At 39.5% G+C, this 22583-nt stretch overlaps 1 non-coding gene across 1 annotated transcript; it reads left to right on the top strand.

Annotated features, from left to right (window-relative positions):
• The first annotated feature begins 3209 nt into the window (after positions 1-3209).
• LOC112711168 (small nucleolar RNA R71) lies at positions 3210-3313 on the top strand. Its single transcript, XR_003157315.1, has one exon. It is a non-coding gene; the product is annotated as a small nucleolar RNA R71 (small nucleolar RNA).
• The last annotated feature ends 19270 nt before the right edge of the window (positions 3314-22583 follow it).

Raw genomic sequence — 22583 nt, 5'->3', positions numbered from 1 at the left:
CTTGCCTTTGGAGTCTCTTCTCCATTGAGCTCCTTTCACGCATATGTCCGTTAGGACTTGGTCCAACCTTTGATTAAAGTTGACCCTTCTAGTGTAGGGGCGTTCATCTTCTTGCATCATGGGCAAGTGAAACGCCAACCTCACATTTTTTGGACTAAAATCTAAGTATTTCCCCCAAACCATTGTGAGATAATTCTTTGGATTCGGGTTCATACTTTGGTCATGGTTCCTAGTGATCCATGCATTGGCATATAACTCTTGAACCATTAAGATTCTGACTTGTTGCATGTGGTTGGTTAAGACTTCCCAACCTCTTCTTCGGATTTCATGTCGGATCTCCGGATACTCATTCTTCTTGAGCTTGAAAGGGACCTCGGGGATCACCTTCTTCTTTGCCACAACATCATAGAAGTGGTCTTGATGGCTTTTGGAGATGAATCTTTCCATCTCCCATGACTCGGAGGTGGAAGCTTTTGTCTTCCCTTTTCCTTTTCTAGAGGATTCTCCGCCCTTAGGTGCCATTGATGGTAATGGAAAAACAAAAGCTTATGCTTTTACCACACCAAACTTAAAATATTGCTCGTCCTTGAGTAATAGAAGAAAGAAGAGAAGAAGAAGAAGAAGAGAATATGGTAGAGAGGGAGAGATGTAGGTTCGGCCAAGGTGAGGAAGAGGAGGTTGTGTTGTGTGAAAATGAAGTAGAATGGAAGGGTATATATAGGGAGAGGGGGTAGTGTGTATTCGGCCATTTAGGGTGGGAATGGGTGGGAAAATGGTTTTGAATTTTTGAAGGTAGGTGGGGTTTATGGGGAAGAGTGGATGGATGTGAGTGGTGAAAGGGGTGATTGGGAAGAGGAATTGAGGTGATTGGTGAAGGGTGTTGGGAAGTGTGACATGGGGAAGAGTAATCACAAAAATAGGATTAGGAGGTAAGGTGGGAATATAGTAGGTGGGGATCCTATGGGGTCCACAGATCCTGAGGTGATCTTGTGGGGTCCACAGATCCTGAGGTGTCAAGGAATTCCATCCCTGCACCAAATAGGCATGTAAATTGCCTTTGCACACCATTCTGGCGTTTAAACGCCGTGTGGTGCACATTCTGGGCGTTCAACGCCCATGTAAAGCATGTTTCTGGCGTTGAACGCCAGTTTCATGCTTGTTACTGGTGTTCAGCACCAGCTTTTCTTCTCTAGGCACATTCCTGGCGTTCAGCGCCAGGATGTTGCTTGTTTCTGGCATTCAGCGCCAGAATGATGCTCTGTTCTGGCGTTGAACGCCGGCCAGATGCATCTTACTGGCGTTGAACGCCAGCCTGTGCTTCCTCCAGGGTGTGAATTTTTTCTTCTGCTGTTTTTGATTCTGTTTTTAACTTTTATGATTTTTTCGTGACTCCTCATGATCATGTACCTAATAAACCATAAAATAACAATAAAATAAAAATTAGATAAATAAAATTGGGTTGCCTCCCAACAAGCACTTCTTTAATATCAATAGCTTGACAGTGGCTCTCATGGAGCCACAAGGTGATCAGGTCAATGTTGTATAGTCCCAACACCAAACTTAGAGTTTGGATATGGGATCTTAACACCAAACTTAGAGTTTGGTTGTGGCCTCACAACACCAAACTTAGAGTTTGACTGTGGGGGCTCTTCTTGACTCTGAACTGAGAGAAGCTCTTCATGCTTACTCTCTTTTGTCACAGAGGGATGGCCATGTGCCTTAACACAAGGTAGTCCCCATTCAATTGAAGGATTAGTTCACCTCTGTTGACATCTATCACAGCTTCTGCTGTGGTTAGGAAAGGTCTTCCAAGGATGATGCATTCATCCTCTTCTTTCCTAGTGTCTAAGATTATGAAATTAGCAGGGATGTAAAGGCCTTCAACCTTTACTAACACGTCCTCTACTATTCCATAAGCTTGTCTCAATGACTTGTCTGCCAATTGTAATGAGAACAAGGCAGGTTGTACCTCAATGATCCCCAGCTTCTCCATTACAGAGAGTGGCATAAGATTTATCCCTGACCCCAGATCACACAGAGCCTTTTTAAAGGTCATGGTGCCTATGGTACAAGGTATTAAGAACTCGCCAGGATCTTGTTTCTTTTGAGGTAGAGTTTGCTGAATCCAGGTATCTAGTTCATTAATGAGCAAGGGAGGTTCACTTTCCCAAGTCTCATTACCAAACAGCTTGGCATTCAGCTTCATGATAGCTCCTAAGTATTGAGCAACTTGCTCTCCAGTCACATCTTCATCCTCTTCAGAGGAAGAATAGTCTTCAGAGCTCATGAATGGCAGAAGGAGATTTAATGGAATCTCTATGGTCTCTGTATGAGCCTCAGATTCCTTTGGATCCTTAATAGGAAACTCCTTCTTGCTTGAGAGACGTCCCAGGAGGTCTTCCTCACTAGGATTTTCATCCTCCTCCTCCCTTGTGCATTCGGCCATATTGATTACATCAATGGCCTTGCACTCTCCTTTTGGATTCTCTTCTGTATTGCTTAGGAGAATACTGGGAGGAGTTTCACTGACTTTCTTACTCAGCTGGCCCACTTGTGCCTCCAGATTTCTGATGGAGGATCTTGTTTCATTCATGAAACTGAAAGTGGCCTTTGACAGATCAGAGACTATATTGGCTAAATTAGAAGTGTTTTGTTCAGAATTCTCTGTCTGTTGCTGAGAAGATGATGGATATGGCTTGCTATTGTTCAGCCTATTGCGTCCACCATTGTTAAAGCCTTGTTGAGGCTTTTGTTGATCCTTCCATGAGAAATTTGGATGATTTCTCCATGATGAGTTATAGGTGTTTCCATAAGGTTCACCCATGTAATTAAACTCTGCCATGGCAGGGTTCTCAGGATCATAAGCTTCTTCAGAAGCTGCCTCTTTAGTACTATTGGATGCATGTTGCCATCCATTCAGATTTTGAGAGATCATGTTGACCTGCTGAGTCAACACTTTGTTCTGAGCCAATATGGCATTCAGAGCATCAATTTTAAGAACTCCTTTCTTCTGAGGTATCCCATTATTCACGGAATTCCTCTCAGAGGTGTACATGAATTAGTTGTTTGCAACCATGTCAATGAGTTCTTGGGCCTCTTTAGGCGTTTTCTTTAGGTGAATAGATCCACCTGCAGAATGGTCCAATGACATTTTCGAAAATTCAGACAGACCATAATAGAATATATCTAATATGGTCCATTCTGAAAACATGTCAGATGGACATCTTTTGGTCAACTGCTTGTATCTTTCCCAAGCTTCATAGAGGGATTCACCATCTTTTTGTTTGAAGGTTTGAACATCCACTCTCAGCTTGCTCAGCTTTTGAGGAGGAAAGAATTTATCCAAGAAGGCTGTGACCAGCTTATCCCAGGAGTCCAGGCTATCCTTAGGTTGTGAATCCAACCATATTCTAGCTCTGTCTCTTATAGCAAAAGGGAAAAATATGAGTCTGTAGACTTCAGGATCAACTCCATTCGTCTTTACAGTCTCACAGATCTGCAAGAATTCAGTTAAAAACTGATAAGGATCTTCAGATGGAAGTCCATAAAACTTGCAGTTTTGTTGCATTAAGGCAACTAGCTGAGGTTTCAGCTCAAAATTATTGGCTCCAATGGCAGGAATGGAGATGCTTCTTCCATCAAACCTGGACGTTGGCTTTGTGAAGTCACCAAGCATTCTCCTTGCATTATTATTATTTTCGGCTGCCATCTTCTTCTCTTGTTCTAATATTTCTGAAAGGTTACCTTTAGATTGTTGTAACTTAGCTTCTCTTAATTTTCTCTTCAGAGTCCTTTCAGGTTCTGGATCAATTTCAACAAGAGTGCCTTTATCCTTGCTCCTGCTCATATGAAAAAGAAGAAAACAAGAAAAGAAAAAGGAATCCTCTATGTCACAGTATAGAGACTCCTTTATGTTAGTAGAAGAAGAAAGGGGAGAAGAGTGAAGAAGAATCCAAACTCAAGGGATAGATTGGGTTCGAATCTTTAGATGAAGAGAGGTGAAGAGAGGTGTTAGTAAATAAATAATTAAATAGGGTAAGAAAAGAGAGGAAGAATTTCGAAAATAATTTTAAAAAGGTGTTAGTAATTTTTGAAAAGTAGAGATAAGATAAGATTAAAATTAAAATTTAAAACAAAAAGAATTTTTGAAAAAGAGAGAAGTATTTTTGAAAATTAGAGAGGGAAGAGTAGTTAGTTGGTTTTGAAAAAGATAGGAAACAAACAAAAAGTTAGTTAGTTGATTGAAAAAGATATTAAAATCAAATTTGAAAAGATAGGAAGATAAGAAGTTAGATAAGATATTTTGAAATCAAATTTTGAAAAAGATAAAATTTTTGAAAAAGATAGGATAAAAGATAAAAAGATTTAATTTTTTAAAAAATTTTAAAATTACTTACTTCACTAACAAGAAACTACAAGATAAGATTCTAGAACTTAAAGATTGAACCTTTCTTAACAAGAAAGTAACAAACTTCAAATTTTTGAACCAATCACATTAATTGTTAGCTAATTTTCGAAAATTAAATGTAAAGATAAGAAAAAGATTTTGAAAATATTTTGAAAAATTTTTTTTTGAAATTTTCGAAAAATAGAAAAAAATGAAAAAGATATGATTTTTGAAAAAAAATTTGAAAAGATAAGATTTTTAAAATTGAAAATTTGACTTGACTTGTAAGAAACAACTAATTTTGAAAATTTTTGACTAAGTCAACTCAAATTTTCGAAAATTTGGAGAGAAATAAGGAAAAGATATTTTTTTGATTTTTGAAAATTTTAATTATGAGAAAGAAAAACACAAACATGACCCAAAACATGAAAATTTTGGATCAAAACACAAGATGCATGCAAGAACACTATGAATGTCAAGATGAACACCAAGAACACTTTGAAGATCATGATGAACATCAAGAACATAATTTTGAAAAATTTTTGATGCAAAGAAAACATGCAAGACACCAAACTTAGAAATCTTTAATGCATGGAAAATATGAATGCAAAAGTGCACATGAAAAACAACAAACAACACAAAACAAGAAATCATCAAGATCAAACAAGAAGACTTGTCAAGAACGACTTGAAGATCATGAAGAACACTATGAATGTATGAGATTTTCGAAAAAAATGCAAGAAAAATTTTAAAAGCATGCAATTGACACCAAACTTAAAAATTAACACAAGACTCAAATAAGAAACACAAAATATTTTTGATTTTTATGATTTTCTAATTTTTTTGTATTTTTATTTTAATTTTTCGAAAAACATGGCTAGAAAAACGAAAAGGAAAAGAAAAATTTTGAAAAAGATTTTGAAAAGAGAATTACCTAATCTGAGCAACAAGATGAACCGTCAGTTGTCCATACTCGAACAATCCCCGGCAACGGCGCCAAAAACTTGGTGGATGAAATTGTGATACAAGAGTTCCAGGCACTGTTAGAGAATCTCACAACTCCGTTCAACTTAACCAGCAAGTGTACTGGGTCATCCAAGTAATACCTTACGTGAGTAAGGGTCGATCCCACATAGATTGTTGGTATGAAGCAAGCTATGGTCACCTTGTAAATCTCAGTTAGGCGAATAAAATTGGTTTATGATGAGTTCAAAAATTAATAAATAAATAGAAAATAAAAAAGGGATAGAAATACTTATGTAAAGCAATAGTGGGAATTTCAGATAAGTGTGTGAAGATGCTGTGCTCCTCTCGTATCTCTATTTTCTTATTACATTCATCAAATCCATCCTACTCCTTTCCATGGCAAGCTGTATGTAGGGCATCACCGTTGTCAATGGCTACATCCCATCCTCTCAGTGAAAATGTTCCTATGCTCTGTCACAGCACGGCTAATCATCTGTCGGTTCTCAATCAGGTTGGAATAGAATCCTTTGATTCTTTTGCGCTTGTCATCACGCCCAGCCTTCAGGAGTTTGAAGCTCGTCACAGTCATTCAATCACAGAATCCTACTCGGAATACCATAGACAAGGTTTAGACTTTCCGGATCCTCATGAATGCCGCCATCTATCTAGCTTATACCACGAAGATTCTGTTGGGGAATCTAAGAGATATGCGCTCGGCCTAAAGTAGAACGGAAATGGTTGTCAGTCACACGCGTTCATGGGTGAGAATGATGATGAGTGTCACGGATCATCACATTCATCAAAGTTAAGTGTAACGTATATCTTGGAATAAGGATAGAAGATAATTGAATAGAAAGTAATAATAATTGTATTGAAACTTGAGGTACAGCAGAGCTCCACACCCTTAATCTATGGTGTGCAGAAACTCCACTGTTGAAAATACATAAGTAAAAGGTTCAGGCATGGCCGAATGGCCAGACCTCTCCATGATCAAGAGACCGAATAGTCAAAAGATTAAACTATCACAAGATGTCTAATATAATAGTAACTTATCCTATTTATACTAGACTAGCTACTAGGGTTTACATGAGTAAGTAATTGATGCATAAATCCACTTCCGGGGCCCACTTGGTGTATGCTTGGGCTGAGCTTGATCTATCCACGAGCTGAGGCTTTTCTTGGAGTTGAACTCCAAGTTATAACGTGTTTTGGGCGTTCAACTCCGGATCATGACGTTTTTCTGGCGTTTAACTCCAGACAGCAGCATGTACTTGGCGTTCAACGCCATGTTACGTCATCAATTTCCGAATAAAGTATGGACTATTATATATTTTTGGAAAGCTCTGGATGTCTAATTTCCAACGCCGTTGAGAGCGCGCCAATTGGAGTTCTGTAGCTCCAGAAAATCCATTTCGAGTGCAAAGAGGTCAGATTCCAACAGCATCAGCAGTCCTTTTGTCAGCCTTTTTCAGAGTTTTGCTCAAGTCCCTCAATTTCAGCCAGAAATTACCTGAAATCACAGAAAAACACATAAACTCATAGTAAAGTCCAGAAATGTGAATTTAATATAAAAACTAATGAAAACATCCTTAAAAGTAGCTTAAACTTACTAAAAACTACCTAAAAACAATGCCAAAAAGCGTATAAATTATCCGCTCATCAATGCCCAGGATGGAGCCAGAGGATTCACTTCTTTTCCGTTTGCCAGTGGTAACTTTGCCCTTTCTCCTGCCTTGAGATTCAGACATCCTGAAAAACAGAATTTCCAAAATATAATTGAGGAATAAAAGTAGGAAAACAAGTAGGCAAATAACAAGGTAAGCATGAAGTGGCAAAGGAGCAGTAGATAAATGAAATGAGTTAGGGAGATGTATATGTTGGATTGTGTTGGAGTTGAAAAGCTGAGATGAGAAATCACATTCCAAAATATGTTAGAAATGGAAAGCTTGTTAATTAGGAAAAACAATTATCATGCCATGAGTGAAATTAATTTAAAGAAGTAGTGAAAAGGGGAAGTGGGAAGTTAGAAAGTTAAAAATGGGTAAAATTGAAAAAGAGGTTAGAAAACGAAAATCAGTGAATTAGTAAAAAGGAAGTCAGAGTAAGTGGTATGATGATTGGTTCCTAAGTAACAAGAATTTCACAAATTTAAGCAACAATTAACTCATATTCAAGCAGGGATAATAGGGTATTGATGATGATTCATATATATATGGAAGGAGTGAAAAGCAGAATCTAATCATCAATAATGCGATTTATTAACCAGGAAATCAAAAGGGATAAAAATGCTGGCCCGTGCATCCAAGAATGGGTTTGGTTGATTAATTGGAAATTGAAAATGCCAAAACCAAGTCTTGAATGTAAAAAGGAGACAATTTGCAGAAAATTGGGCAGCATTCCGGCTAAAATCGGATGTTCCCAGAAAACAAATAGCAAGAATAAGTTCATATGAATTGAAATAAGGCTGCACAAATAGCAAAAATAAGAAAGAGCAGTGGAACAGCAACATGCAACATGTAAAAGCAACATATGAACAGGATCAACATCATAGCCATAATAAATTGCAGAATCGATAAACAGATAACAGGAATGGTGCAATTATCCGACCTAAATCCACTATCCAGATCCTAGCTAACTAACCACCTAGAATCCACTACAAACATGCATCTCTATCTATCCTAAGATGAACAAATTCTGAAAATTGTGCAGCGAACTAGGAATGAAAGGAAATCGGTGTACGGCGGAACCTGGTATGCGAAGAACAAGGGATAGGATAGAGGGAGGGCAGTGGTGGCACCGGGAGGGAGACACGGTGGTGCTGAGGTGGCGCAATGGCCGTCGGAGGTTGGCCACGGTGAGGTAGCAGTGGCGGAGGAAGGCGAGAGTGTTGGGAATTGATGGGGGGTTCGGGGTGGTGGCCGGCGGAGGGTGCAACGCCGGTCGGAGGCGTGCGGCGGTGGTGCAGTGGCAGAGGAGAGTGAGAAAGAGGGGAATGGAAGAAGGAGGAGAGGGGAGGGCTGGGTATCGTGGTCGGGTTGGGTGGTGGTGGATTGGTGGCGGTGCGGTGGTGGGGGAGAGTGAGAGAGGGGTGGTTGAGAGAGAGTTGCAGAGGTTGTGGGGAGAGGAGGTGAGGGTTTAGGTACGCGACGTGGAGAGGGTTCACGTGACATAGGGTTAGTGATCGTGAATCCACACTAACGCGTGGATGATGCGATCGCGTGAGTAGGGTGAAATAGGGTTGACGCGGATGCGTGGTTAACGCAATCGCGTGGTTTGGGTGTAAGATAGGTGACGCGGACGCGTGAAGCACGCGACCGCGTCGCTGGAATTTGTGCTAGACGCACGATTCCAGCGTCGTTTTAGCGCAACTCTCTATTTGATATAGGGGGTCATAATATCCGCGTGACGCGATCGCGTCACTCACGCTTTCGCGTGGGATGGGTGTTGTGTAAGTGACGCGTTCGCGTCAGAAATGCGCACACGTGGGTTGTTTTGTGCTAAACGCACACTAGCCAGACGATTCCAGCCCAACTTTCTGGGCGTTGGATCTTTACGTCGATATCCAGATCACGCATTCGCGTGAGTGACGCGGACGCGTGGGAGGTATTTTCCGCAAATGACGCGATCGCGTGGAACAATTTTGAGCCAAAGGCATACCTCCAACCTTGCTTCAGCATAACTCTCTATTCGCTTTCCTTTTCTTTTACTGCACTTGTGACGCAGATGCGTCAGCGACGCTGTCGCGTCGCGTGCTCTCTCCTTTTTTTTATAATGCAGTATGCAGAATGCAATGCGTAATATGAATTCTATGCATGATTCCAGGTTCAATAAAAATTCAAAAACAGACAAAACAAACTAGAATTAAAACTGAAAAAGGAACGATCATACCATGGTGGGTTGTCTCCCACCCAGCACTTTTAGTTAAAGTCCTTAAGTTGGACATTTGATGAGCTTCCTGTCATGGTGGCTGATGCTTGTACTGATCTAGGAATCTCCATCAATATTTGGAATTCCAACAGCCTCCAGGGTCCCAAACGAGGCATGTAAAGCCCTTAGGTGAGTTCAAACAGGCTTCAAGGCTCCCGGGGTGTTGAATGTCAGAACAGACTCCAGGATCCCAAACTTTTCTTCTACACCCGTCTTTGTCTTGATCTACATTTTTCCAGCCAGGTGGTGAGTAGTCTGAATTCTCACTGCAGTGACCAAACAGCTTCCGAGATCCTTTCAATTGAGCTTGACACCAATTCTTGCACCTCAAATTGAAGTGTGAAACCTCAGTGAATCTTGCATGCCGGCTCTGAGTGCGAGTCATTTCCCATTTGCTTTTAAAGCCGCAAAGAGCTCTAAGCTGGCCATCTGTCTCAAGTAAACCATATTCAAATGGAAAAGTAAAGATGAAAGTCAAGGATTTTACCCACTTGAAGTTCGTATTGGGTGGTAATGGCCGTGGGATAGGTGTTTCCGGTGGTTCTGCAAGACTTACTCCCTTGTGGTCTTCAGTGAATTCCTCCACTTCTTGGCAATTTTCTTCCAATTCAACCATGTCTTGATCAAGGTAACCGATATCTTCTTCATCACTCGAGTCATAATTGGGAGGTTGAGAAAATTTGACCTCTGCATCATCTTCGTATTCACTTGGGGAAGATTCTTCTGTCTTAAAGAATTCACTTGCAGATGTAAGAGCATTACTAGGAGAACTTGAGTGGTGACTATCATCATCAAGAAAACTTGAGTTTTGGGTCATTCTATCCAGTTCCTCATAAGATACCTGCCTTGGGGGTTGTGCACTATCCTCCTTAGCATTAATCGTAACGTCTTCGACGGAATTCTCCACAACTCTGGATTCCTGCGGAGGTTTAGCATCTCCTAAATCTTCAACCAATTCATCTTCTTCTACAATGACATCGTCCTCCACTTGTTCCAGTACGAAGTTATGCTCTATGCTGTCCACTAGAGCTTCTCGTGCCTTCTTCACGATACATTCTTCATTAGATTCTCCACATGATGCCATGGGAGTCTGTTGAGTGTCCGAACGTCTGGAAGATAATTGATTTATTGCTTGCTCCAATTGATGAAGGGTTGCATTAAATTGGTTTACTGATTCTTCGAAGTGAACCTGTGATTCTTGGCTTGATGCATATGGACATGGTGTGTAGGAGAGTGGTGGTTCTTGGGAGTAATTGGATTGGCGTTGGGGCGGATAAGGGTCATATGGTGGCGAATGGTGAAAAGAAGCTTGTGAGTATGGTGGGTTGAGGTTGTGTTGAAAGGATGGTCTATGAGCATAGGGTGGGGCTTGTTGGTAGCTACAAGGCGGTCCACCATATCTATCAGCTTGGTATGCATTGTAGCGTGGTCTCTGTCCATGATATCTAGGAGGGTGTTATTGCCTAAAGGGTTGATCAGATCCTCTTGGCTCCATCCATCTTTGATTGCTTAGACCGTCATGCATAGTCCTGTTATGGCTTCCATTCCTTTCAACAAAATTAGAACCAAACTCAAAGCGAGAGGGGTGAAAATTCATAGTAGTTATCAGAAATAAGAAGGGAAAACAAGAGTAAATAAACAAGTAAAAGAAAAATATTTACAATAACCAATAATAAGGCACACGTTTGTAATTCCCCGGCAACGGCGCCATTTTGACGTTAGGATTTTTGCTAGTAAGGAATTTTATAAAAATATAGTCGCGTTGTGAGTATAGATTCTAAACCAAAAGAAAATCCCTTCGTACAAACATTTTGGTTGTCACAAGTAACAAAGCCCTAAATAAATTGATAACCGAAGTATTTAAACCTCGGGTCGTCTTCTCAAGGAATTGCAGGGAGGTATGTTCTTATTATTGGTTATGAAGATTGTAAATCAGGGTTTTAAAGATGAGGAACAAGTAATTTAAATGGCAGGTAAAATAAATAAATAACTATAAAATAAACTTTTGGCAAGGTATAAGAAATTGGAGGTCCTATCCTAGTTATCCTTATCAATGATGATGAAAATTGAATCTTAATTCCACTTAGTTAACCTTTGCTAGTGCAAGGGAAGGTCAAGTGACTAATTAGTTTGATCTTCAAATCCTAGTTAATTCCTAGAAAAAGATTGGGATTATAGAAGTTCAAGCTAATTAGCAAAGATAGCGATTATCGATCACGTTAAGTCTAATAACTCCTGAGTTACTGATTTCTTAACCAAGGCGAAAAGTAGAAAAGTAAATCTACTGGAATAAAAATGTCTTCGGATTGGGAACAATAGTAACATAAATAAAAGAGAGTAATAATAAACTGAAATACCTCAAAATCATGAATTGATAAAGATATCAAATGTAACATGGGCAGTTATAGCCAAATAAAGAAGTTGAGTTGAACATAGAAATTCATAAACTAAATTGAGAAAACAAATAAAAGGAACATTGAACCTGTAATTGAAGAAGATGAAAATATTCCTATTTTCTAAAAATCCTAATCCTAATATCTAAGAGAGAGGAGAGAACCTCCCTCAATAAAAACTACATCTAAACTATGAAAAGTGCTTCTTGAAATTCGCTCTCCGATTGTTCACTTCATTCCTCCACTTTACAGCCCTTGGTCTGTGTTATCTGGGCTTGGATCTAGGCCAAAAAGAGCCCATAAACTTCTGGGAATGAGATCTGTAATTTCTGGTGCGTGGCCTCTGTCACGCGTCCGCGTGGGTCACGCGGTCGCGTCATTTGGAGTTTTCCTTGTCACACGGTCGCTTCAGTCATGCGTCCGCATCATATGCGTTTCACTTATGGCGAGCAATCGCGTCAATCACGTGGTCGCGTCACTGCCATTTTGCGCTGGCATGCGGCCGCGTCGTCCATGCGTTCGCGTCGTTGCCAGTTTCTTCAAAAACTCTATTTTGCGCTTTCCTTCCATTTTTGTATGTCTCCTTTCCATCCTTTAAATCATTCCTTCCTTAGAAGATCTGAAAATACTTAACACACAAGTCATGGCATCGAATGGCAATAAAAGGTAATTAAAATTAATATTTTTAAAGCCTAGGAAACATGTTTTTCACATACATCACATAATAAGGAAGGGAAAGTAAAACCATGCAATTTCACATGAAATAAGTGGGTGGAGGATTGAATAATTCGCTTAAATTCAGCACAAAATATATCATAAAATATGGGTTTATCCCGTACGCACAGGAGGAGCTCCGTTCGTATCACTCAAGCAAGCAAGACCATTCATATCACTCAATCAAGGCCACAAGAATCATCTAGATTTAATTTTGATTTGATTGTAATTTGTGTTTAATTTGATTTCAATTTGTAATTTAGGAAAGCCTATATAAAGGCATCAGTTTCATTGAGAAAGGAGAGCTTGGAGCAGGAGGCTCTCATAGGAGTAGAGACTAGAGGATTAGAGACTCCAGAGCTCTTTTGGAGGATTAGAGACTCCAGAGAGTTTAATGTAGAGTTTCTCTTTTGTACCCCTTTTACTTTCTGCACTTTCTTCTTTAAGTTTGTACTGAATTCAGTTTTACTTTTATGCAATTCCATTTTCTACACTTTTGTTTTTCTGCAATTCTACACTCTGTTCTAAATTCTATGCAAGTGTTCTTAGAGCAATGATCAATTGAACCCCACTTCATTAGGGGAGGAGCTCTATTATAATTCACATGATTGAGTAAACTTCTTCTTCTTCTCAATCTGCTTGGGTAGCTATAGGGTATCCTCTGTTTTGATTGAGATTCATTCACTCCGGAAGGGGGTTTGAATCTGTTGAATGCTTGTTGAGCCTCAGAAGGGGAATCATGAGCATTAGAATTGGGAATCTATCCTTCACAATCCTCTTGACCAACACTATTCGGGAGGAGTTAAGGTCCTAAAAATTAGTGTAGCTTATTGGTGGACAAAATTGTGATCATCAACAATGGCGCCAAAGACTTGGAGCTCTCAAACATGAATCATACTTTGTCACAACTTCGCACAATTAACCATCAAGTGCACTGGGTCGTCCAAGTAATACCTTACGTGAGTAAAGGTCGATCCTACGTAGATTGTCGGCTTGAAGCAAGCTATGGTCACCTTGTAAATCTCAGTCAGGCGAATTCAAATGAGTGATAGAGTTTTCATAATTAAAAAGATAAATAAAAAATAAAGTAAAGATAGAGATACTTATGTAATTCATTGGTGAGAATTTCAGATAAGTGCATAGAGATGCTTTGTTCCTTTTGAATCTTTGCTTTCCTACTGCATTCATCCAATCCTTCATACTCCTTTCCATGGCAAGCTGTATGTTAGGTTTCACCGGTGTCAATGGCTACCTCCCGTCCTCTCAGTGAAAAAGGTCCTCTACGGTTTCCCACATGGCTAATCAGCTGTTGGTTCTCGATCGTGTAGGAATAGGATTTACTATCCTTTTGCGTCTGTTACTACGCCCTACAGTCGCGAGTTTGAAGCTCGTCACAGTCATCCCTTCCCAGATCCTACTCGAAATACCACAGACAAGGTTTAGACTTTCCGGATCTCAGGAATGGCCGCCAATAATTCTAGCTTATACCATGAAGACTCTGATCTCACGGAATGGAAGGCTCGGTTGTCAGGCGAGGCAACCATGCATCGTGGACCAGGAATCCAAGAGATACACACTCTAGCTTTCGCAGGTAGAACGGTAGTGTTTGTCAGGAACACATTCATAAGTGAGAATGGTAATGAGTGTCACGGATCATCACATTCATCAGGTTGAAGTGCGAATGAATATCTTAGAATAAGAATAAGCATGAATTGAATAGAAGAACAATATTAGTTGCATTAATACTCGAGGAACAGCAGAGCTCCACACCTTAATCTATGGTGTGTAGAAACTCCACCGTTGAAAATACATAAGAACAAGGTCCAGGTATGGCTGTGAGGCCAGCCCCCAAAACGTGATCAAGAGATCAAAAGATGATAATACAATAGTAAAAGGTCCTATTTATAATGAAACTAGCTACTAGGGTTTACAAAAGTAGGTAAATGATGCAGAAATCCACTTCCGGGCCCACTTGGTGTATGCTTGGGCTGAGCGTAGAGCTTCACATGTGTAGAGGCTTTTCTTGGAGTTAAACGCCAGCTTTTATACTAGCTTGGGCGTTTAACTCCAACTTTTATGCCAGTCTGGCATTTTGACTTCAGAATAGGGCAGAGAAGGGGCATTTGAATGCTAGTTTGCGTCGTCAAAACGGAAGCAAAGTATGGACTATTATATATTTCTGGAAAGCCCTGGATGTCTACTTTCCAACGCAATTAAAAGCGTGCCATTTAGAGTTCCATAGCTCCAGAAAATTTACTTTGAGTGCAGGGAGGTCAGAATCCAACAGCATAAGTAGTCCTTTGTCAGCCTCTGAATAAGATTTTTGCTTAGGTCCCTGAATTTTAGCCAAAAAATACCTTGAATCACAGAAAGACACACAAACTCATAGTAAAGTCCAGAAATATGAATTTTGCATAAAAACTAATAAAAATATCCCAAAAAGTAGCTAGATCCTACTAAAAACTACCTAAAAACAATGCCAAAAGCGTATAAATTATCCGCTCATCACAACACCAAACTTAAATTGTTGCTTGTCCCCAAGAAACTAAAAACAAAATAGGATAAAAAGAAGAGAATATACAATGAATCCCACAATATCAATGAAACTTAGTCCTAATTAAATGAGGGGGGCTTGTAGCTTTTTGCTTCTGAACAGTTTTGGCATCTCACTTTCTCCTTTGAGATTTAGAATGATTGGCATCTATAGGAACTCAGAATTTTAGATAGTTATTGATTCTCCTAGTTCAGTGCATTGATTCTTGAACACAGCTATTTTATGAGTCTTGGCCGTGACCCTAAGCACTTTGTTTTCCAGTATTACCACCGGATACATAAATGCCACAGACACATAACTGGGTGAACCTTTTCAGATTGTGACTCAGCTTTGCTAAAGTCCACAGTTAGAGGTGTCCAGAGTTCTTAAGCACACTCTTTTGCCTTGGATCATGACTTTAACCACTCAGTCTCAAGTTTTTCACTTGGACCTGCATGCCAGAGGCATATGGTTAGGGACAGCTTGATTTAGCCCCTTAGGCCTGGATTTTATTCTCCGGGCCCTCCTATCCATTAATGCTCAAAGCCTTGGATCCTTTTTACCCTTGCCTTTTGGTTTAAAGGGCTATTGGCTTTTTTTGCTTTGCTTTTTCTTTTTCTCTCTCTTTTTTTTCGCCACTTTTCTTTTTTCTTTTTTTTTTCACTGCTTTTTCTTGGTTCAAGAACCAATTTCATGATTTTTCAGATTATCAATAACATTTCTCTTTGTTCATCATTCTTTCAAGAGCCAACAACTTTAACATTCATAAACAACAAGATAAAAAATATGCACTGTTCAAGCATTCATTCAGAGAACAAAAAGTATTGCCACCACATCAAAATAATTAAACTAGTTTCAAGATAAAATTTGAAATCCAAGTACTTCTTGTTCTTTTGTAATTAAGCACATTTTTCATTAAAGAGAGGTGAAGGATTCATGGAGTTATTCATAGCTTTAAGACATAGACACTAGACACTAATGATCATGTAGTGAAGACACAAACATAGACAGAACCTACAACATAAAAATCGAGAACAGAAAAATAAATAGACAAGGAGATTAAGGAATGAGTCCACCTTAGTGATGGTGGCATCTTCCTCTTGAAGAACCAATGGTGCTTTTGAGCTCCTTTATGTCTCTTCCTTGCCTCTGTTGCTTTATCCCTAGTGATTTTGGTGCTCCTATCCTTAGTTGCTCCCAATAGTTGTGTGGAGGAAAATGTATTCCTTGAGGTATCTCAAGGATTTCTTGATGAGGGAATTCCTCATGCTCTTGTTGAGGTCCATGAGTGGGCTCTATTGATGTGCAGTCAAATGCTCTACTACTGAGCTATGGACCCTTGAGATGAATCTCTCCATCTCCCATGACTCGGAGGTGGAAGCTTTTGTCTTCACTTTCCTCTTTCTAGAGGTTTCTCCGGTCTTAGGTGCCATAAATGGTTATGGAAAAACAAAAAAGCAATGCTTTTACCACACTAAACTTAAAATATTTGCTTGTCCCCGAGCAAAAGGAGAAGGAAAGAAGTAGAAGAAGAAGAAAATGGAAGAGATGGAGGGTGTATAGGGTTTTTGGGGAGGAGTGTTGTAGAAAGGTGTGAAGAGGAGAGAGAGTGAGTTGAGGTTGGTGGGGATCCTGTGGGGTCCACAGATCCTGAGGGGTCAAGGAATTCTTCATCCCTACTCCAATGGGCGTTCACAACGCCTTGGAGTGCAATTCTGGTGTTTAAACGCCAGTCTGCTGCCTTGTTCTGGCATTTAAACGCCAACTTTCCTTCATGTTCTAGCGTCTGAACGCCAATTTGTTGCCCTATTTTGGCGTTTAAATGCCAGTCTGGTGCCCTATTCTGGCTTTTAAACGCCCAGAGAGGTGCCAGATTGGGCGTTTAAATGCCCATTTTGCTTCCCTTACAGGCGTTTAAACGCCAGTAAGTCCTTCCTCCAGGGTGTGCTGTTTTTGATGCTATTTTTGATTTTTTTATTTATTTTTGTAATTGTCTTTGTGACTTCACATGATCATCAACCTAAAAGAAAATAAAATAATATAGATTAAAATAAAATTGGGTTGCCTCCCAATAAGTGCTTCTTTAATGTCAATAACTTGACAGTGAGCTCTCATAGAGTCTCACAGATGATCAGAGTATGGTTGAGATCTCTCAACACCAAACTTAGAGTTTGAATGTAGGGGCTTTGTTTGACTCTGTATTGGGAGAAGCTCTTCATGCTTACTGATAAACCACTATTTTATGGTTTATATTGTGTTTAATTGAGTGGTTTTATCAAGCTTTTCACCCACTTATTCATATGATTAGCATGTATTTACAATTCCTTCCCAAATTGTTCTATGATTGAAAACTTGCTTCCTAAAGACCTTTTAGTTGTATATTTTTATTTTCCTTCGTACCATTCGATGCCGTGATCTGTGTGTTAAGTGTTTCAGGCTTCAAAGGGCAAGGATGGCATAAGGAATGAAGATGAAGCGTGCAAAAATGGAAGGAACACAAGGAATTGAGGAGATGACCAGCAAGAAGTCACGTGGTCGCATGGCTCACGCGACCGCGCAAAATGAAAGAAATCAGAGTGACGCATTCGCGTGGCTGATGCAACCGCGCGGACAGGAAGCTGCACGAACAACACGAATGCGTGGACGACGCGCATGTGTGGTACGAAAAACGCTGAGTGACGCGATTGCATGGACGACGCAGCCACATGACGTGCACGATCTGCAGAATTACAGAAGTCACTGGCACAGATTTTCGGGCCACATTTCAACCCAGTTTTCGGCCCAGAAACACAGATTAAAGTTAGAGAACATGCAGAGACTCAAGAGATCACTTCAAATCATATCAGAATTCAATTTTCATAATTTAGATGTAGTTTTTAGAGAGAGAGGTTCTCTCCTCTCTCTTAGGATTAGGATTAGGATTTTTTATTAGGATTAGGAATATTTCTTCTTCATCTCAAGTTCAATGTTCTTTTTAGTTATTTTTCTCTTTTATTTTTTATGAAATTTTCATGTTAGGATTTTCTTAAATAATATAATTTGAGGTATTTCAGACTCATGATTGCTCTTCCTTATTTTTAATTTAGATTATTTACTATTGGCTTTGGTTGATTAATTGGTAACTCTTGAGTTATCAAACTCATCGTGATTGATAATTATTATTCTTGCTGATTAATTTAGATTCCTATAACTCTAGTCTTTCCTTAAGGAGTTGACTAGGACTTTAGGTATTAAATTAATTTGTCCACTTAACTGACCTTCATAGTTAGAGGTTGACTTAGTGGGAGCAACAGTATAATTCTCATCACCATTGATAAGGATAACTAGGATAGGACTTCCAGTTTTCATACCTTGCCAAGAGTTTTATTAGTTATTAATTTATTAATTCTTGCAATCTATTTCTCTTGTTTAAAACCTTTTTAAAACCCAAAAACTCTATTTTCATTAACCAATAGTACAACACACTTTCCTGCAATTCCTTGAGAAGATGACCCTAGGTTTGAATACTTTGGTTTATAAATTTTGTTGGGTTTGTTACTTGTGACAACCAAGCGTTTGTAAGAAAAGGTTGATTGCTTGGTTTAGAAACTATACTTGCAACGAGAGTTTATTATAACTTCAAAAACCATCAATCTTCCGCTCTTCAAAATGGCACCGTTGCCGGGGAATTGCAAACGTTTGCCTTATTATTGGTTATTGTAAATATTTTTCAAAAAGAAATTCAGATTTTAAAAAAACTTTATCTTATCTTATCTTATTTTTCAAAATTCAAATCTTTTTTTCAAAAAAAAATCATATCTTTTTCAAAGTCTTATCTTATCCTTTTTTAAAAATCATATCTTTTTCCAAAATCTTATCTTATATTTTTCAAAAACCATATTTTTTTCAAAATATTTTCTTTTTGTTAGTTTTTGTTTTCATTTTCTTCTACTACTATGAACTCTCACCCCTTTGGCAATGAGTCTGGTTACAACTATGTTGTAGAAAGAAGAAGCTATAACAGGAATATGCATCAAGGTCAAAGCAATCAAAGATGGACGGAGCCAAGAGGAGCTGATCAACCCTTTAGGTGACAACACCTTCCAAGATATCATGGACGAAGACCATTCTATAATGCATACCAAGATGATAGGTATGGTGGACCCCCTTGTAGTTACCAACAAGCCCCATCATATGCCAATGAACCACCTCCTCAACATAGCTTTGAAACACCACACTCACAAGCCTCTTTACACTATTCACCTCTAGATGACCCTAACCCTTATCCACCACACCAACCACGATATGATCCATATATAAAACCACCCCAATTCCAACCTAGTTACTCCCAAGGACCACCACCTCCATATGCACCATGTCCATATCCATCGATCCAAGACTCACAGGCTCGCCTCAAGGAAAACAGTAGATCAATTTCATGCAACCCTTCATCAACTGGAGCAAGCAATAAATCAATTACCTTCCAGACGTTCGGGCACTCAAGGAACCCCCAAGGCCTCATGCGGAGAATCTAATGAAGAACGTAGCATGAAGGAGACACTAGAAACTCCAGTGGACAGTAAAGAGCATGACTTTGTAGTGGAACAAGTGGAGGAAGCCAGAATTATTGAAGAAGAAGAAGTGGTCGAAGACTTAGGAAATGCTGAGCCTCCATTGGAAGGTCCATTCATAGAGCCTCCTTCCAAGGTGTTTAATGTTGATGTTGAGGAGGGTGTACAACCTCCAAGGAATATCATGGTTAAAGACTTTGAAGGGGATGATCAAGAGATGGATTCAATCATTGATGAATTCTTGTCTACATTTGAATCCTCTTCCATTGGATTTGATATGGAGATTAAAGAAGAAGAAGCACAACCTCCCATGCTCTTGATGAATAATGAAGAAGAAATTGAATCAGAAGAAAGCTACCAAGAGGAAGAGGTTGAAATTGAAGAAGCTTACAAAGAGGTGGAAGATGTCAAAGAAGAGCACAAGGGAGTGGAGCTTGCACGTTCATTAGAAACACCTCCCCCTAAGTTGCCATCATCCTTCACAACATTCAAGTGGGTCAAATTCATATCCCTTAGCTTTCTAATTCCACTTGAATATGGGCTACTGGAGACGGATGGTCAACTTAGAGCTCTTTGTGGCATTAAGAGTAAGAGGAAGATGGTCAGTGGTAAGAATTGTCCTGCAAGGTTCATTATGGTTGGAAGCTTTAAGTTTAAATGCAAGGGTTGGTGTAAAGCTCAACTGAATGGGTATAGGAAGTTGTTTGGCCGCTTTAGTGATAATTCAGATTGCCTGCCACCCGGTTGGAACACTAATGATCAACAAGAAGACGGGTGCAAAAGCAAGGTTTGGGACCCCGAAATTCAATCTAGAAATTAATACTCTTGGAGCCTTGTCACTTGCTTTAGCTTACTTGAAGGCTTTCTGCACCTAGTTTAGGATCCCGGAGGCTACTGGAATTCCAAACTTTGGTGGAGATTTTTGGATGAATACAAGCACAAGCCACCATAACAAGGAGCTCCCCAAATGTCCAACTTAAGGACATTAACTAAAAGTGCTAGGTGGGAGACAACTCACCATGGTATGATCGTTCCTTTTTCAGTTTAGATTTTAGTCTATTTTTGAGTTTTGATTGAACTCAGAATTTTGCATAACATTCATTGCATTCTGCATAATGCATCAAAAAAAAAAAAATCGCACGCGACGCGTCCGCGTCATAGGTGCGTTGGGAAGAAAAGAAAAGTGAACAGAGAGTCACGCGAGAGCGTGGCTGGAGGCGTGTCTTTGGCACAATTTGACCGACGCAACCGCGTCGATGACGCGTCTGCGTCATGTGAGAAAAACGCCTCCCACGCATCCACGTCAACCAGGCGAACGCGTGCCTCAAAATCGACGTAAAAAGGGTGTATGGCTGAAAGTTGAGCTAGAATTGGGCTGGACTCGTGCTAGAAGCACAAGCCCTGCCACGCGTACGCGTGCCCCACACGTCCGCACCGTTATACAAAATAAGCTATCCACGCGATCGCGTGAACCACGCGACCGCGTCACCCAAAGATTTGGAAATATGAATTTCAAACAGAGAGTTGCGCGACCGCGAGGCTGCCCTCGCGCTAATGGCACAACTCGATCCACGCCACCGCATGGATGACGCACCCGCGTCATTTCATAGAAGCGCTATCCGCGCGAACGCGTCACTCACACGTCCGCGTCACCTGCGCCGCACAGCTTATCCAACTCACCACCAACTATCTTATCTTTTCTTCCCCAAATCTAAATATTTTCTTTCCCTTCTTTTTTCTGTTTTTTATCTTTTTCTTTTATTTGGTGTTGGAAATTTATTTGGGTCATTATTTTCCATATTTTGCTTGTGCATTTTTAAGGAATTGTTTGATAATTATATATTTCTTTTATAGGGTTGCTTGCATGTTCAATTTAACACTTTCAATAACTTATTTACCATGCATGCTATGTGTTTGTGAAAAAGCCCGTATGGCATTGTGCATTCTTCATTATTCTATTCTTCTACTGTAATGCCTGTTTTTCACAAAACCCCTTCCACTATTTTATTAATTGAATATAATTGTCAATACCAACGTTATTGTTAGTTTCTCACGACTAATAATACATTAAGGCTTTTAATGCTTGATTTATGCTACTCATGCCTTTGCCAGCATGCCGATAAATATCTTGTATCTAATTGCTTCAATTTATCATGCCCTGTTTCCGTTGATGTCCTAATTTCATGGAGTCGCGACCATGTTTTAACGACATTCTTCTTTACTTTGGCATGATTATCACTTGTACTTCCCTCTTCTTTGCTTTATCCCTTTGACTTCATGTCCCTTTCTCTTCTCCCTTTTCAGGATGGCCACCAGGAAGGATACAGAGAAAGCCTCTACAACGAGCACCAGCTGAGGAACTACAACCCTTGCCCACCCGCACATATTTGCATGCACCGATGACGGTGCACCTTTAAGTGTGGGGAGGTCGATACCGATCTTTGTGGGTTAGTCACTTTCTTCTCAATACCAATTTTTGTTTTTCATTGTTGCATTTGCATGTTTGATTGCATATTTTCTTGACTTTGTGCACATTTTACCACTTGGTTGAAGTAATATTTTCTTTTTCAAGAAACTTTTTATAGTATTTCACTAATTTAAATTTAAAACTTTTTGAAAAACTTGTTTGAAGAAAAATTATATTGGAACATGGTTTAGAGCTCGAACACACAAAACCAGTGAGATTTTGAGCCTATTTGATTGGTTGCATTTTATCAACCAATATATTTTATTTTTGTGTGTTATTCTCTCCTAAATTGTAATCTTTATCTTGCTTAATTCTATATTTCTATTGTTTGATGTATGCGTGCACTTATATGATTAAGGCCTTGTTTCACTAAGCTTACATACCCATATGGCCTTACCCTTTCGTTATCCTTTACAAACCAATTTGAGCCTATTTTACCCATTTGTTCTTTACTTTAGCTCATTACTAACTCTAAGCGGAAAACAATAATGTCCTTAATTTGAATCCTTGGTTAGCTTAGACTAGTAAAAGTGCTCATGATTTAAGTGTGGGGAAGTTGGGTTTGAAAATATTTGGTTTGAGTAATTGGGTGTTGTATGTTTTTGTGAAAATATGCAAAATAATAGTTGAACAAATATAATTGCAT

This window comes from Arachis hypogaea, chromosome 1 (assembly GCF_003086295.3).
Source record: "Arachis hypogaea cultivar Tifrunner chromosome 1, arahy.Tifrunner.gnm2.J5K5, whole genome shotgun sequence".
Lineage (NCBI taxonomy): Eukaryota > Viridiplantae > Streptophyta > Magnoliopsida > Fabales > Fabaceae > Arachis > Arachis hypogaea.
This window is presented reverse-complemented; position numbering and strand designations above follow the sequence as displayed.